Here is a 6,000-nt window from a genome sequence, read left to right as displayed (position 1 = left end):
TGCAACGAATGTTATCTCGTAATAACTTGCTAAGTTACACCCCCTAAGAACCTAAAATCATTCCTGAGTGAATTTGAGGTTCTTGCAATGGTAATGTTAATACTGAACTCTTTAATTTCACCAACGCATTTAACTATGGGGCTTCTAATAAAAGTTGTTGCTATTTACAAAAAATAAATTTTTCAGGTGAACAAAATATCAAAAATTACATTAAGGTTTTTTTTCACAATGTGACATCAAATTTCAAAGGGTTGGACTTGAAAGTGAGTAACAAAATTACTTTACGAAATTTCCTTTTCTTCAGAATTAATATCTTTCATACAAAATTCCTCCTTTTAACATTTAAAAAAATCAAACCATTTACATCAGAAAATATTCAAGTTTTACTTGAAATTAAATTTTCCCATGAAGAATTTTTTACACATTTCCACATTGTTTTGAACAGAACCAAACATTTTTCAAGTCGCTATGTTAGTGTATATAAAATCTAATATATTATTTTAATCACTTTGGGGAGCGTCCTTTATATATATACACTTTACTTTTTGTTGAAACATATGGGGGATAACAACTTTCTTTTTCACACTTACACTTGAGTTGCTTTAAAGGCACAACACTGTGATACAGCGTCATCCCTCAGTCCTGGACTGGGTTTCTCCTATTCTCGTATCGGGATTTTCAAATTTTCGTACCTGCAAAATCCAGTACTTTTAAGTCTCCATTCTTAATGTCTGCATCCTAACTTTACAAAAATATATTTACCATAGTCACTTTTTCCGAAGACAACTCCACATTAATTGCCATTCAGAATCTTGTTTATCATAATCTCATAATTTAATTTCAGTAAAAATGAATTAACCCTTATTCAAAATTACCAATAGTACCCAAATTGGTGCTCCTGCTTTACCCTTTTTTAACAACGCATTTTATGCCTTTCTTAGTGACAGATTACTTAAGCAAGTTCCTGCTGAAAGCAATACTTATTTCAAAAAATTACAAACATTTTCTCTATTAATTTTTCCTTTCAGCAAAAAAAAAAATTCCTTTACAATTAGTACTTAACTATCAAGACTTTACAGAATATAAGCAAAAGAGAATGCAAAATTATTGAAAATACTGAAAATTACTTATGCCAATTTCTGTGGCTCTCAAACACTCATCATATATATATATATTTCTAATAAGCGCATACCTTATACCTTTACTCCAAACATCTTACAACAACATTTCTACATGTTTCAAAAATTTGTTGAAAAATCACTTATTGCATAGTTACATTACTTTATTACCTTCATTATTCCTTTTTTCATTACTTTCATTCCACATCCACAATGTTAGTCTTTTAGCCATCTACTTCCAAAACTTTCTCTTACTCCCTCTCTTATTTTCTTATGCCTCTATTCTCTTTATCTACATTTTATCTGCATTTTTCACTACGATAGGGAAGAAGGAAAAAATATAGCAAAAAGTTCTTAATGATGAGGAGTTAGGTTGACAATACGAAACGAAAAGGAAATAATGTTACCAACAATTTGGGATGCCTGGTGTTCGTCAAACACCAGACAATGCAAAGACCACACGTCCCCTGAGGTTAGTTATGCCTCTTTACCACATTCTTTACTATGACTGGGGAGAAGGAAAGAAGATAGCAAAAGTTCTGAATGATAAAGAGTTGGGTAGACAATATGAAAGGAAAATAAATAACATTGCCAACAGCTCAGGAGGCCTGGTTTCGTCAAACACCTGATGACACAAGGAATGCTCGTCCTCTGAGGTTTTTTAATTGCTACTGTCCCCATCGACCTTTTGTATGTACCTCTTAAGTCAATGATGCTTCGCAATCCTAGAAGTCTGTGCCATTTGACATATTCTAATTTATAGCCATTGACATGAGGTTCAGTCACAATACTAAAGGGTCCCACATATTCATCTGTTAACTTTTTGGTTTCAGTGGTAAGTTTTTTAGATTTTTCCTTTGTTTTCACCAGCACTAGATCACCTACATGAAAACTTGTCAGACACAACCTCGCATCGTGCCTTCTTTTTCTCTTCAGAGCCTTTTTTCTAATATTGGCCCATGCTATCCCCTTTTTCTGTTCCATGGCCATTTCCATAAGAGTAGGAAGTTCAACTAGGTCAAATAATAAGTTATTTTGTCTCATTCCACACATTAACTATACTGGTGCAAAACCAGTTGCTTCATCTTCCAGGTGATTAATTACTTCTTGTCCACCCTCAGTAGCTGAGTGGTCAGTGTGACAGAATGTCAATCCTAAGGACCTGAGTTCGATTCCTAGCTGGGTCGGATATTTTCTCCGCTCAGGGACTGGGTGCTGTGTTGTCCTAATCATCACCATTTCATCCCCATCGAAGCGCAAGTCACCGAAATGGCGTCAAATCGAAAGAATTGCACCCAGCGAACAGTCTACCTGACGGGAGGCCCTAGCCACAGGACATTACTTCTTCAAAATATCCCAAGTAGTTGGCCCAAGCTGAGTGCTTCTTGTGACAATACGTTCTGCAGAGATGATTCAGTTCTTTCATTATCCTTTCACATATATTTCCCTGGGGAAATAGGCTGAAAGCTTTACATTTGCTATATTTCTTTTGTTCAAACATTCCTCAAACCTCTTGGTTACAAACTGTGTCCCATTATCTGATAAGATCGCTTTCAGCACTCCAATATTTACAAAATAATCTTTCTCTAGTTTACTGATAATCACTTTGGAGTTTGTCTTTTTTATAGGATAAAACATCACATGCTTCGTAAATCCATCCACCAGTACAAATACGTACTCACAAGCCCCCTTTGAATGTGGTAAAGGGCCAAAAAGGTCCACAGTTATGAGATCTAGCCTATTTTGTGGTTCTGCAGAATACATTTGTCCCTTTATGGTACTATTATTTGCTCATACCTTCTGACATCCATCACAAGATTCCAGCCTTACCTGCACTCTATGCCACATGTTATCAAAAATTACTACCTCATTCAATTTTGCAATGCATTTTCTGGCTCCATAATGCCCATACTTTCCATTCATGTAATCTATTAACGAGCCCACATGTTTTTCTGGGAAACAGATACACCACTTTTCTTCATTATTCTTTCTTCACCTAAACAGAATATCCTGATGTATTTTTTAATATTCCACTATTTTCGGAAAATCTGAATAACCTAGCCTGCCATCTTGGTTTTGTTTCCTGGCCGGCCGAGGTGGCCGAGCGGTTCTAGACGCTTCAGTCTGGAACCACGTGACCGCTACAGTCGCAGGTTCGAATCCTGCCTCGGGCATGGATGTGCGTGATGTCCTTAGTTTAGTTGGGTTTAAGTAGTTCTAAGTTCTAGGGATCTGATGACCTCAGATGTTAAGTCTCATAGTGCTCAGAGCCATCTGAACCTTTTTTTTTTTTTGTTTCCTGCTGAGGTTTTTACAATTGCGTTTAAGCGATCCTTCTCCCTGTAATTGTATCGTTGCCAAAAAACATTACTCGATTCCCATTGTCCTAAGGGATCTAATTCCTGCCCGTTTTCTTTCACATTTCTAGACAATATATCTGCTACAATGTTCTCTGATGTACTTTATCTCTACATCAAATTGCTGAAGATACATTGACCACCTCCTCAGTCTGCCATGTTTAAGTTGGCATGTCTGCAATTAGGTTAAGGTGTCTCAGAAGCGATCTCATAACCTCAGGAAGCTATATCATCAGTGGTGAAAATTGGAACTACTGTGATTGTATTTCTCTACCCACTATCGTACAAACCAGGTCGATATCTGTCCTTATAGTGACCTTCTACCAAGCATGTGTTTGATACGGTGGTAAGATGTCGGGTCGACTTTAAATTACTATTAACACCCCTTTCAAATTTCTACAGCACGAGGAACAAACATGGAATACTATCGCATGAAAGGACATTCGACAGTTCTACGATCATGTCTATACACATTGCTGCACTACTGCAGATAAAGAAAGCTGTGTCGATAGTTGCCAAAGACTTTGTCCATACGTCTGTGATCCTGAACAACGTACGATATGTATAATACACCAACAGGAATTCATTCAAGTTTTACCACTGTTGTGGGAATTTTATTTTAGATCCCTTGTTAGTGCAGGTCTGTCTCTGCTGTTTGGATGCAGTATCCTACAGCGTATGAAGGCGTCATATTTCAGTGATAATTTCCGAGCTCATCACTCTGCGGGATGTCTACAGCTGACGACTTCCACATATGCACCGCTGATGCAACACTGCGTTATGTACTGAGTGTTTTAGAATTCCTATTACAGGCATCTAGAGGTCGTACAGGCTACTTTCTGAGTGACACTTATATCGGAGAAGGTTTATTTTAACTATATATGAAGGCAGTATCTGTTCCCGAAAGAGCAGATACCATTGATGACTATGCAGCTTGTAATAATATTGTAAATATAATACTGCCATTAATCTGTATATTTTAAATTTTTTGTTCAATAGTAATTTTGAAAAGTTAAGTAAATACTATAACGAGAGTAAGCTTTTGTTAAGTGTAGTTTATCTGTTTCAAATAACCTGTTTGACGTAGGTAGAATAAATGTATTAAAACATATTTTGCAAATAATTATGTAATATTTCAAGTACAGCTGTAATTAATTATGTCAATTTTGTATGTGTATGCTGTCATGGAATTGTAGATGGTCCATACTTAGGGTTTTTGTAAGCGGAAGTGTAATTTGAAAAGGTGTAGTGATCATAGGTAGAACGGAACTCCGTTCTGTGGTGGAATGGAAAAGGTAGTGGGGCGCGCGAGTGAGATTTCGCGCGTAGGTGGCTCACACAGTCGGTAGCTGCCCTCCAAATAGTGAACACGCATTACGTTGGTCAAGCACTAGAGGCCCCGAATTTACCTGCAAGACTTGGTTTTTGGCCTCGGACGTGTTCTACATGATTGGCGCAGTACGGCAATAAATTAATAGCTCAGAAATTTGTAATTTTATCGTCGCCAACAAGAGGAAGACAGAGCAATGTACATCAAGAGCCGTACCTGCACAATGTTACTACGCAGCACCGCCTCACGCCACCTTCGACATCAGTAACAGGCAAAGTACTTTATTTAGAAGTGTATCACAGTATGAACCATCCATCTTCAATCAGTGGAATATAAGTGTTAAATGTACCTTTGTGTTTAACCGTGATTTTCCTATGTCATTTACTTCAGTGGGGTCCTTGCCTAAACGAATTTATTTCGAGTTTCCTGATGTTTGTTGAAGCTTGAATAATAGTAAATTACTGGCAAGAGTACTGTTTTGGCAGTAAATTCTGAAAATCATTATTAAATACTAAAGTTTGCACGTAGCAGTTTAAGGGCCTCCGCTTTGCGTGACCATGAGGATAAGTTTTCAATAATATTACTGAAAGTAAAGTAACATAACTGTTTAACTTCAACAATCTTAACAGTAATTGTTCGTGTTGCTTCTCCATGTCAAAGAAAGCCAGACAAATATTGGTGTTAGTAACACGTTAACAAATAACAGTCCTAAAGAAATGAAATTTAGTCGTGTTAAATAATAGTTTTGGTCATATAAATGATAGCTATAAATTTAATATTTTTTTGTATCCTTGTTGAAACATATGTGTGTCTTCCTTAAATAATTACTGAAGTATAGTGATAAATTCCATAAGTAACAGAAAGTGGGATTAATAATATTTATTACCAAGCGACCGTAGCAAATGGAAGTAGTTATTTATTCAGTGTCGAAAATTAACTTCATCTTTTTGTGTAGACACTGTGCCGGATATGGGCTGGCGGCCGTTTTATTAAGCGATACAGTTCATTGTTATAACAGGCTTTGGCTGATGAAAGGTTTCCAAAAGTAATTATTCTCACTGCTTTTCCCCCAAACTGTATGATTTGGAGAAAAATAGTTCGATACTTTACCAGTGGGTTGAACACGGTTAAAATCTCTCTCCGAGAGTCGATGGTTTGGAGTGTTAGTGCTGCGTAATTTAGTGGTGGTGTTCCT

This window comes from Schistocerca americana, chromosome 2, assembly GCF_021461395.2.
Source record: "Schistocerca americana isolate TAMUIC-IGC-003095 chromosome 2, iqSchAmer2.1, whole genome shotgun sequence".
Taxonomy (NCBI): Eukaryota; Metazoa; Arthropoda; class Insecta; order Orthoptera; family Acrididae; genus Schistocerca; species Schistocerca americana.
Note: the sequence above shows the minus strand (reverse complement) of the source record.